The sequence below is a fragment of the Hyla sarda genome, unplaced genomic scaffold (assembly GCF_029499605.1).
Source record: "Hyla sarda isolate aHylSar1 unplaced genomic scaffold, aHylSar1.hap1 scaffold_1983, whole genome shotgun sequence".
NCBI lineage: Eukaryota > Metazoa > Chordata > Amphibia > Anura > Hylidae > Hyla > Hyla sarda.
This window is the reverse complement of record NW_026608642.1, coordinates 44,154-54,887: the sequence shown is the minus strand read 5'-3', so window position 1 is coordinate 54,887 and position 10,734 is coordinate 44,154. Positions and strand designations below refer to the sequence as shown.

The following is a 10,734-nucleotide window of genomic DNA, read 5'->3' as shown; positions in this document are numbered from 1 at the left end:
TTTAACCCCTTAAGGACCGGAGGTTTTTCCGTTTTTGCATTTTCGTTTTTTGCTCCTTGCCTTTAAAAAATCATAACTCTTTCAAATTTACACCTAAAAATTCATATGATGGCTTATTTTTTGCGCCACCAATTCTACTTTGTAATGACGTCAGTCATTTTGCCCAAAAATCTATGGTGAAGCGGGAAAAAAAATCATTGTGCGACAAAATTGAAAAAAAAACGCTGTTTTGTAACTTTTGGGGGCTTCCGTTTCTACGTAGTACATTTTTCGGTAAAAATGACACCTGATATGTATTCTGTAGGTCCATACGATTAAAATGATACCCTACTTATATAGGTTTGATTTTGTCGGACTTTTGGAAAAAATCATAACTACATGCAGGAAAATTAATACGTTTAAAATTGTCATCTTCTGACCCCTATAACTTTTTTATTTTTCCGTGTATGGGGCGGTATGAGGGCTCATTTTTTGCGCCGTGATCTGAAGTTTTTAACGGTACCATTTTTGCATTGATAGGACTTATTGATCACTTTTTATTCATTTTTAAATGATATAAAAAGTGACCAAAAATGCACTATTTTGGACTTTGGAATTTTTTTGCGCGCACGCCATTGACCGAGCGGTTTAATTAATGATATATTTTTATAATTCGGACATTTCCGCACGCGGTGATACCACATATGTTTATTTTTATTTTTATTTACACTGTTTTTTTTTTTTATTGGAAAAGGGGGGTGATTCAAACTTTTAATAGGGGAGGAGTTAAATGATCTTTATTCACTTTTTTTTTTCACTTTTTTTTTGCAGTGTTATAGGTCCCATAGGGACCTATAACACTGCACACACTGATCTTCTATGTTGATCACTGGTTTCTCATAAGAAACCAGTGATCAACGATTCTGCCGCATGACTGCTCATGCCTGGATCTCAGGCACTGAGCAGTCATTCGGCGATCGGACAGCGAGGAGGCAGGAAGGGGCCCTCCCGCTGTCCTGTCAGCTGTTCGGGATGCCGCGATTAGCCGCGGCTATCCCGAACAGCCCGACTGAGCTAGCCGGGAACTTTCACTTTCACTTTTAGCCGCGCGGCTCAGCTTTGAGCGCGCGGCTAAAGGGTTAATAGCGCGCGGCGCCGCGATCGGCGCTGCGCGCTATTAGAGGCGGGTCCCGGCTTCACTATGACGCCGGGCCCGCCATGATATGACGCGGGGTTACTGTGTAACCCCGCGTTATATCAGAAGAGCAGGACCAATGACGTACCGGTACGTCATTGGTCCTTAAGGGGTTAAATGTTGCTTTTAGATGCCGCTGTCAGCTTTGACAGTGGCGATCTATAGGGTTAATAGCCGCCCGCGACGATTGGCGGATGCCAGCTATTAGCGGTGGCCCTCAGCTACAGGAAATCAGCTGAGGCCGCCCTTTATGGTGTGGGCTATGATCAGGAGATATGACATGTATACATGATTGGTCATTAAGGATGCAGGGCCCTGCGCCCACTCACACTATTTAAAGCATGCGCAGGAACTTAGCGCACTTCATGCCCAGTGGGTCCTGCCGATTGGGCCTGTGTCCTGCATTAACTCTTTAGACACCACAAAGCTACTTATCCCCTATCCTTTGGATGGGGATAAGTACATTTTTGCCATAGTTCTCCTTTATTTCACACAAAACAGCTAAGGCTACAAATAACACCCAGCTTTACGGTGTTTACAATAAATACATAAGAAGCCTGTTCCCAGCCATCCTGCTCTTACATAACAGCTACATGCGCGAGTCAGTACACTAGCTCGTTCTCATGGTTACTTAGTCACCCTCAGCTTATGCGCAGTTCATATGTGTATCAACCAGATCCAACCGGTCTGAACTGGCTATTGGACGGGACTACATGCATGTTTTTCTCGAGAATCCATGTATCACTGCGCCGAGGCCATGCGCCATTTTGTGTACCTGAGTCATTTGTAAATTACGCTGGTTTCGATGGCAAATAACACGTCAAATGGTCATCTTTCTATTTATTAGTGACTGAAATGGGAGCGATTCCCTTCGTATAGAAATGTGTTTTCCTGTGGTTACGGTTCTTTTAGACCACACTGTATCATCGTAATTTTACATGTAGCAAACAGTACCCGTGCCTCTTATAGAAAAGGGTTGCCTTTAAAAAATCATAACTCTTTCAAATTTACACCTAAAAATTCATATGATGGCTTATTTTTTGCGCCACCAATTCTACTTTGTAATGACGTCAGTCATTTTGCCCAAAAATCTATGGTGAAGCGGGAAAAAAAATCATTGTGCGACAAAATTGAAAAAAAAACGCTGTTTTGTAACTTTTGGGGGCTTCCGTTTCTACGTAGTACATTTTTCGGTAAAAATGACACCTGATATGTATTCTGTAGGTCCATACGATTAAAATGATACCCTACTTATATAGGTTTGATTTTGTCGGACTTTTGGAAAAAATCATAACTACATGCAGGAAAATTAATACGTTTAAAATTGTCATCTTCTGACCCCTATAACTTTTTTATTTTTCCGTGTATGGGGCGGTATGAGGGCTCATTTTTTGCGCCGTGATCTGAAGTTTTTAACGGTACCATTTTTGCATTGATAGGACTTATTGATCACTTTTTATTCATTTTTAAATGATATAAAAAGTGACCAAAAATGCACTATTTTGGACTTTGGAATTTTTTTGCGCGCACGCCATTGACCGAGCGGTTTAATTAATGATATATTTTTATAATTCGGACATTTCCGCACGCGGTGATACCACATATGTTTATTTTTATTTTTATTTACACTGTGTTTTTTTTTTTTATTGGAAAAGGGGGGTGATTCAAACTTTTAATAGGGGAGGAGTTAAATGATCTTTATTCACTTTTTTTTTTCACTTTTTTTTTGCAGTGTTATAGGTCCCATAGGGACCTATAACACTGCACACACTGATCTTCTATGTTGATCACTGGTTTCTCATAAGAAACCAGTGATCAACGATTCTGCCGCATGACTGCTCATGCCTGGATCTCAGGCACTGAGCAGTCATTCGGCGATCGGACAGCGAGGAGGCAGGAAGGGGCCCTCCCGCTGTCCTGTCAGCTGTTCGGGATGCCGCGATTAGCCGCGGCTATCCCGAACAGCCCGACTGAGCTAGCCGGGAACTTTCACTTTCACTTTTAGCCGCGCGGCTCAGCTTTGAGCGCGCGGCTAAAGGGTTAATAGCGCGCGGCGCCGCGATCGGCGCTGCGCGCTATTAGAGGCGGGTCCCGGCTTCACTATGACGCCGGGCCCGCCATGATATGACGCGGGGTTACTGTGTAACCCCGCGTTATATCAGAAGAGCAGGACCAATGACGTACCGGTACGTCATTGGTCCTTAAGGGGTTAAATGTTGCTTTTAGATGCCGCTGTCAGCTTTGACAGTGGCGATCTATAGGGTTAATAGCCGCCCGCGACGATTGGCGGATGCCAGCTATTAGCGGTGGCCCTCAGCTACAGGAAATCAGCTGAGGCCGCCCTTTATGGTGTGGGCTATGATCAGGAGATATGACATGTATACATGATTGGTCATTAAGGATGCAGGGCCCTGCGCCCACTCACACTATTTAAAGCATGCGCAGGAACTTAGCGCACTTCATGCCCAGTGGGTCCTGCCGATTGGGCCTGTGTCCTGCATTAACTCTTTAGACACCACAAAGCTACTTATCCCCTATCCTTTGGATGGGGATAAGTACATTTTTGCCATAGTTCTCCTTTATTTCACACAAAACAGCTAAGGCTACAAATATCACCCAGCTTTACGGTGTTTACAATAAATACATAAGAAGCCTGTTCCCAGCCATCCTGCTCTTACATAACAGCTACATGCGCGAGTCAGTACACTAGCTCGTTCTCATGGTTACTTAGTCACCCTCAGCTTATGCGCAGTTCATATGTGTATCAACCAGATCCAACCGGTCTGAACTGGCTATTGGACGGGACTACATGCATGTTTTTCTCGAGAATCCATGTATCACTGCGCCGAGGCCATGCGCCATTTTGTGTACCTGAGTCATTTGTAAATTACGCTGGTTTCGATGGCAAATAACACGTCAAATGGTCATCTTTCTATTTATTAGTGACTGAAATGGGAGCGATTCCCTTCGTATAGAAATGTGTTTTCCTGTGGTTACGGTTCTTTTAGACCACACTGTATCATCGTAATTTTACATGTAGCAAACAGTACCCGTGCCTCTTATAGAAAAGGGTTACTTTTAAAATCGTATTTACTACCCCAATATGTACGTATTGTGGCACATTGTAGTGTAGTTAGTACAAATGAAAATAGGGACTACATAACATGTTCAGCGAGCAGCGGAAGGTGACTAAAAATGGTACACCTCTTTGTGACGTCACCGCGCGAGTACTCTATAAGTACCCTCCTCCCAGGATTTGTTGCGCAGTGCTACGTGGACGGTCGCGGAAGAGAGGCAGCGGTGGTGCATTTCGTTATGGTTTCTTTTACATTGAGTATTCCGACTACTTTAAAGGCTTTGGTATCCTACATGTGAGGTATTTGTTCTTTTTAGCTTTAATAAGATTTTAAAATACCATTTTATCAAAACGTGAGGCGGGATCAGAGTTAAGTCCTGTTGTTGTGAGCGAGCGCTTATATTGGGGAATAGGAATTGTTCATGAGAGGGCGGGAGAGTCTTTTGTAGATGAATACAGTTCGGTGTGAGGACGGATGATATAGATGGAATACAACTGCATCATGGCGGGTGAGTCCTGTATAGGCTGAGATGCTGAGTAAGGGCGGGTGAGTCCAATATAGACGGAATACAGTTGAGGGCGGGGGAGTCCTGTATAGGCGATGTGAGGTGCGGCTTACAGCTCGGTGTATGAGTTCTGTATAGACGGAATAAAGCTCGGTGTTTAGGGGAGTACTAAATGTAGCTCTGTTGGGAGAGTCGTTGTGGGGATCGGGAACATGCAATAGGCTTTATATTTAGGGCGTTAAACTACAATTGGCAGTGGAGGTAGTTTTGCCCAGTGTTGCAGAGTTTAGTGTAAGTACGGTTTTGACGGTATCGGGTTAGGAAAGCCGGTATACTAGGATGTTGTTAAGTCATTAAAGATTCCTAATACCGAGAGGAGTAAATTGTTTTTTTTCTAGACTAAAAGATGGCCGCCGTCCTCCTTGTCGTGGGCGGGGCTAACGGTTATGACGCAGTCGGTGTCGTCCATTTATGGTGTCTTTCCTGTCACTGACTGACCGCCTGGTATTGGGCGGGGCTAAAGATTATGCCTCTACCTCTGGGTTTTCCCCCACCCCTATATGTGGTTAGTTTCAGTCTACAGATTATGTTACTAATTCTTGATGACTTTTTTTTGTCTACTATCCTCTTGGCAGTACACAGTGAGCAATCCACTTCTTGTGCTGAGCTTAGGTCTGATCTTAGTGTTAGAATGTTTGTCTAGTAAGGAGTTTTAACCGAGGTTGTGAGTTATGCAAGGCAGCTGACCTGCTTCTAATTTTAGTCTAAATCCTGGTAAAATGGTATTTTAGATGAAGTAAAATTCTATTGACTTTCTGGAGGCCAAAGCTTTTTTAATAGCTGGAAATGATTCACTTTTATTTGCACTGAAGAGTTCTTGCGGCATGCATGGAAGAAGCACAGCAACAATAGTAAAGACTTCTCTTGGTTCATCTGTGATCCAGAAGACTGAAAAAGGACTGCACTGCTCCAGCCTGTGGCAAAGTTGTTCTATAGCACTCACTGCAGGCAACTAATACTGGATTTTCCTTGGACAGTTACTACTTTCTCCAGTTTTATGTATATTAGACTTTCCCATGTGCCAACAAGCCCAGACTTCCCATGTTAGCTGGATAAGTATCAAAACAAACACCAAATATCCCACTTGGGATTGATTAAATGTTTAGATGTGTGGGGGTCAACCATGAGAACTCTAACTTCATGAGAATATTTAATTTCAGCATTTTTGTATTGAATTTTTGACAATTGCATAATAGAAGTTAAATCAGGTTATCCTTGGTGTTAATGCTACTACTGTTTTGCAGATTGTTTTAGGTTTCATTCATATCTGCACTAGTTTCCATTCTGCTACGTCTTTAGATTAAAAGGGTTATCCAGTATTAGAAAAATGCTGCTTCTTTCTTGCAAACAAAAAATGGCTCCACCCCTGTCCAAAGGCTGTGTCTGGTATTGCAGCTCAGTGCCATCGAGTGGTGATGGTTTTGCATATAAGAAGCATTGTATTTTTTTTTTTTTTTAAAGCTGGTAGTTTAAGACAAGACAGCAAAGCATACAGCCGTGTTATGTCCTATCATATGGGTGTTTGACGCTACTAATGGGACTTATAAAGCGGATGTGAATTAAGCCTAACACAATGCCTCAAATTTGTTTACTTGTTAATTTAATTTTTGTTCTTTAGATGCAGTTGAGTCCTGTTTACGTGCTCTGCCCTCTAGCACCTCTAAACTTCAGACACCAGCAGTGGTTGCCAGACAGCTGTACAGACAAACCAAGCATACATATTATTTAAAAACATTTTTTTTAACCTTTGACCAGTATGTAGCTTCTCTAACATGAATTCACATCTGGGAAGATACTTCGCCCATATGTGGTCGGTTCATAGTTAATGGGTAAGCAGGAGAGCTATCCAAGCTTTTAGGCTGTCGAAACAAGCATCCTCTACCTGGTAAGCATACATTTGTATGAAGTGTTGTCCCTCCCCTAAATCATGTAATCCTTGTAGCCTTCCAAAGGGCACATCGAATGCAACTGCCTGTGTCTTAAAGGGAACCAATCAGCAGATTTTAGCATATAATGCTTGACAATGCAAGATATATGCTAAAACAGTTACCCCCTCCCTGCAGGTAGTTCCCTGGGCGGGGACTTCTACTTTCCAGCACCAGTCGCTCTGACTGTGGTCCCGTCCCCTGGTCTTGATTGACGGCTCGCGGAACTGCTCTGCTCCATCTGCTTAAGGGGCAGAGTGATGACGCAAGCAGCCAATCAAGCTGACGGGGGCAGAGCCATGGCCGGAGCAATGGGGGCTGGTAAGTAGATGTCCCTGCCCAGGGGACTACTTGGGGCGGGGGGGGGGGGGGGGTTAAAAGCTTCACCATACCTGGTTGCAAAAAAAGTCCCCCGGGGATCGTGAGGATAACTGTTTTAGCGTATATTACTTATTGTCAAGAGATAGATAGAGATCTTTTTGCTATTTATATATCTCTATCTTTCTATATCTATCTCTGCTGATCGGCTGTCTTTAAGTGTTAAGCTGTTTGCTATGAGTAGCCCCAAATTTGACTTGACATTTGTTATAGTGATAATCTGTCCCACTGGCCAATATGGAATGTATTAACAATATATTGGTGATGTCCACTTAGTAAAAATGTTAATAAAGCGTCTTCTCCCTGCTCTCAAACTAGACCTTAAAGGGGTACTCCGGTGCTTAGACATCTTATCCCCTATCCAAAGGATAGTGGGAGTCCCACCGCTGGGGACCCCCGTGATCTTGCACGTGGCACCCAGTTTGTAATCAGTCCCCGGAGCGTGTTCTGATTACCGGCGACCACACGGCCGGCGGCGTGTGACGTCACGATCCGCCCCTCAATGGAAGCCTACGGGAGGGGGCGTGATAGCAGTCACGTGACATCACACGCTGCCAGCCATGTGGTCGCCGGTGATCGGACCCGGAGAGAACACGCTTCGGGGACTGATTACAAACGGGATGCCGCGTGCAAGATCCCGGCTTTTCCCAGTGGCGGGACTCTTGCGATCAGGCATCTTATCCCCTATCCTTTGGATAGGGGGTAAGATGTCTAAGCACCGGAGTACCCCTTTAAGTCATTTGTGCCACTTTAAATGACACCTTCTTGAAATAAAAACATTCCTTGTAGTTATTTAACATGCCCCCATTAATTAACCACTGACTTAGAACTAGATCTGTCTACCTAGCTTTTGTAATACATCTGGATGTGTCTTTTACGTTTCTTCCTAGGATGTTGTCTTTTTGGTGTTACTGTTGACTGACATCAGAAAATGCTTTCATAAACCTGTATGTACAAGTAAGGTGTTTCCTTGGTATACGTGTTGTACATTCAATGTATTTTCTGTGTATTGAACACTTGACAAATTAAATATAATAATAAATAAATGTATTGTTTCAATGTCTTTCTTAAAGGTTTGGTGAAAATATGCAGTGATATTTTTCAGGCAGGAGTACAGTGAACAAGGTGTAGGTAAAACTGGTACCAATGGTCCTTTGTTCCCGCTGATGCAAAGTCCACTACATTTTGGTTATACTTGGTAAACGGACTGAAATATACAGGTCTTGGATTTGTATTTCTAAATGACGTTACATTCAAAGGTTAAATATCCGTTAATGAGACTGTTAGCTCTCTGAAAGACTCTTTTGGTTTCATTTCCTTTGGACAGATTACGCATCATGAATGAGTCAGGGTACATTCCCTCAATGAAGATGTCAAGTGACACTACTAAAGTCTGCAGCATCTCTGGCAGATAAGTCTGTTTAAAGGTTGACAAACTTGCATGATTTACACATACACATTTTGACACGTAAAGATCATCGTTTTAACTGTAGTGTGTATGTAGACCTTTCTACATATTGCCCCAGTCAAACCACTTAAATTTGTCTGTGGCCTAAAGAACATACCCTGGCTCTAATGGGTTTGCACTTAGTAATTCACTTTGCTGGCTTAATCAAATCCTGTGCAGAGGAAAAGCTGACCAGTTGCCCATAGCAACCAATCAGATTGCTTTCATTTTTTTTCACAGGCCCTTTTAAAAATGAGCGAAGCAATTTGGTGGTTATGGGCAACTGGTCAGCTTTTCATTTGCACAGGTTTTGATAAACCTCAACCAATGGTGCTGTTAGCCAGTCAGTGATGATTCCTACTCTGCCTAGGAACACAAAATTCACATTGTTTTTAGGCACCCTTTTCAACTACCAGAATCGGCTTTTCCACTTCTGCATATAGCCATTTTTAAGGGGTCTTTAGTGAGTTGCTGTTTCACAATGAGCTAGATAATCCTCCTGAAACTGACTTTCTACACACATCAGCCGTCTTGAATTACCATAATATTTATGCATTTTTTCTTTTTGTGGTCTCCCTCATGCTCGGAATGATGTTTGAGACATAGCCAAGTTTCCTGTTCTGGCTTATCAGGAACTTTTTCAAGTAAGCGTGATGATCACCAAATGGTATGATGTCTGGGCTACGTGCTGTTGTGTTAGCAGCATTGAACAGGTATGCTCTTGTGCTACTTCTTGGTTGGCATAAAGAACCATAAATTAGAATCTGTAGGTGGATTTGTCCTATTAAAGTGCTCAATCTATGCTATAGGAAATGCTTTTAGTAGTGGCATCACACATTCAGTGTGTTTTTAAGCAATAAAAAGTTATACATGCCACTATGCTTTGAGGGAGGTTTATCACCTGACCCGTTCCAAATGGCCTTAGTCTACACAAGAAAAAAATATATATGCCTCTCTATACCAGAAGGAGAGTTGTAGATGGCAAGGAATGTGGGAGCAAGTACTGGTCAGATCATGACAAAAGTTTGCTTCTTTCTGTTCCTAAAATCTGTCTGGGACATATTTTATATTTAGAATTGGTCCTCATAGCCCCCAAATGAATTAATTATACTGGTTGGGGGGGTGGGATTTTTATTGTTTGAAAAAAACGAGTTGCATGTACAGTCTTGACTAGTTCCACATTTATTTATTTTTTTTTTCCAAAAAGGCGCTTGTTCTTCATAAATACACTTATTTAATTTTTTTATCTCCATTTATAAAGTCTGGGTTGGAGCGAGATTGCACAATTAAGTGTCATTTGAAGAAAATAATTACACACAATTGTCACATTTTGACTGTCCTTTGCTAAAATAAGTCAAAATGTCTACACTAGTTGACCCGTATACATTTATACAAACAGCTTTACAATCTAAGTAAATGCAATGATCAATTATCTGGCTGTCATTCTTGGCACTCTAGAAGACTATACCAGCCCATGATTGTCCACATGACTACATTGACTGCTTTATACTTTAGATTCCAAAAGAAACTAAAAATCACCGGGTGTATACTGTCGGTATATATCCTGATGTTTCACAACTTTATGCATCATACTCAAGAATCCTGAAGCAGCTTTTACACACTTAGAAGCAGCTCCTTATTTTACATCTTATTTCAGCTGATACAGCACCATAAGGTAATTAATCTATATGTGCATGTCATTGTAAGGAAGAGTGAAGCTACACATCCTTAAACAAACATGCATGTGTTTTAACTTGATCTAAGAGCTATTACTTTTCCAATATTTGAATGCTGAAAACCTCCATCGAAAGTGGGCAATGCAGCGCATTGAGAAGGGGAGCCTCCATGCTGAATAAAAATGTTAACAATGCAAGCAGAAGGACTATAAGGAAACCACCAGGGACCAACTGTCTGGTAAAGTTGCTTTAATTATAGTGGATGTAGTATGCATTTAAAGGAAATCTGTCACCTGCACTAACCTGTACGTGACACTGACAACGGTACAAACCATGTCCCGTTCCATGGCAGGGATCTCTGGTAATCTGTTAGCTCCAACCGCTGCTGCTTTCTGCTGGGTCTCGCATCAGCAGTGATGTCACTAAGCTCTGCCTGTGCCCCGTGCTGGGACTGGAGCTAACGGACAAGATTACAGGAGATCCCTGCCATGG

The 10,734-nt window shown here is 42.4% G+C and overlaps 1 long non-coding RNA gene across 1 annotated transcript; it reads left to right on the top strand.

The window, feature by feature from the left end:
- Positions 1-3,995: 3,995 nt before the first annotated feature.
- Positions 3,996-6,294, top strand: LOC130317268 (uncharacterized). The gene is made up of 2 exons (XR_008864423.1): positions 3,996-4,550; positions 5,629-6,294. It is a non-coding gene; the product is annotated as an uncharacterized LOC130317268 (long non-coding RNA).
- Positions 6,295-10,734: the final 4,440 nt, after the last annotated feature.